This window comes from Apium graveolens, chromosome 2 (assembly GCF_009905375.1).
Source record: "Apium graveolens cultivar Ventura chromosome 2, ASM990537v1, whole genome shotgun sequence".
Classification (NCBI taxonomy): Eukaryota; Viridiplantae; Streptophyta; class Magnoliopsida; order Apiales; family Apiaceae; genus Apium; species Apium graveolens.
The window spans coordinates 82,078,326-82,079,861 of NC_133648.1; the positions used below are offsets into that span (position 1 = coordinate 82,078,326).

The following is a 1,536-nucleotide window of genomic DNA, read 5'->3' on the forward strand; positions in this document are numbered from 1 at the left end:
ACTTCGCATAACTAGGCATCTGTTCAAGAGCCTCAGCGAAAGGTATATTGATGTGAAGTTTCTTGAACACCTCCAGAAACTTCCCGAACTGTCTATCCAGCTTTTGTTGCTGCAATCTCTTAGGAAAAGGTGGTGGAGGATAGAGCTGTTTCTCCCCTGTATTAGCCTCAGGCAGAGTGTGTTCAACAGTAGTCTTCCTTGGTTCCGTCGCTTTCTCCTTTTGCGTAGATTCTTCACCTCTAATTTCAGCTTCTACTTCTTTTGCCTTTTCAGCATCAGCTACTTTTCCAGACCTTAAGGTAATAGCCTTGACTTGCTCTTTAGCTTCCTTCCTGCCTGGTACTTCCGTGTCACTGGGAAGAGTACCAGGTTGACGATTGAGCACTACATTGGCTAATTGACCGATTTGATTTTCCAAGGTCTTGATAGAAACCGCCTGACTCTTGCACAACAGCTTAAGTTCCTCAAAATCAGCACTAGTAGGTGCAGCTGCACTTCCCTGTTGAGGATATGATTGCCTTGTAGCATACTGCTGAGGTTGCTGGAATCCAGGTGGGTTAAACTGTTTACTCACTCCTTGCTGATATGGTGGCTGAATAGCATTCTGATTATTCCCCCAGCTGAAATTTGGATGATTTCTGTTGTTAGGATAATAGGTCACTGGCACAGGCTGCTGTTGTCGCTGATAATTATTCACATACTGAACAGATTCGTTGACAAGAGAACACTGATCTGTAGCATGAGAACCTGCACAAAGCTCACAAACCATAGCTATTTGATTAACTCCATACGTAGCCAGAGAATCAACCTTCATTGATAGCGCTTGGAGCTGGGCTGCAATAGCGGTGGCTGCATCAACTTCCAGAATACCTGCTGCCTTGCCTGACATCATCCTCTGAGTTGGGTTTTGATGCTCATTTGCAGCCATCGTCTCTATAAGATTATACGCCTCAGTATAGCTTTTAGCCCATAAGGCGCCTCCAGCTGCTGCATCGAGCATGGGCCGAGATTGGGCCCCCAAACCATTATAGAAACCAGTGATCACCATCCAATCCGGCATTCCATGATGTGGACATTTTCTCAACATTTCCTTATAGCGTTCCCAAGCCTCGCACATAGATTCTGTAGGTTGCTGCGCAAACTGAGTAAGAGCACTCCTCATAGCAGCAGTCTTTGCCATCGGATAAAACTTCACCAGAAACTTTTGCGCAAGATCTTGCCACGTAGTGATAGACCCAGCTGGTTCAGAATGTAACCAGTCTTTAGCCTTGTCCCTCAGTGAGAATGGGAAAAGCCTCAACTTGATAGCCTCATCAGTCACGCCATTATACTTAAAAGTGCTGCAGATCTCGACAAAATTCCTTATGTGCATGTTGGGGTCTTCAGTTGCCGCTCCTCCAAAAGAAACAGAATTCTGCACCATCTGAATAGTGCCCGGCTTGATTTCAAAGGTGTTAGCTTGAATAGCCGGATGAAGGATGCTTGACTGAATGTCATCAATTTTAGGCCGAGAAAAATCCATAAGAGCTGGATCAG

At 45.4% G+C, this 1,536-nt stretch overlaps 1 non-coding gene across 1 annotated transcript; it reads left to right on the plus strand.

Annotated features, from left to right (window-relative positions):
- The first annotated feature begins 1,058 nt into the window (after positions 1 to 1,058).
- Positions 1,059 to 1,165, plus strand: LOC141709673 (small nucleolar RNA R71). Its single transcript, XR_012570238.1, has one exon. It is a non-coding gene; the product is annotated as a small nucleolar RNA R71 (small nucleolar RNA).
- Positions 1,166 to 1,536: the final 371 nt, after the last annotated feature.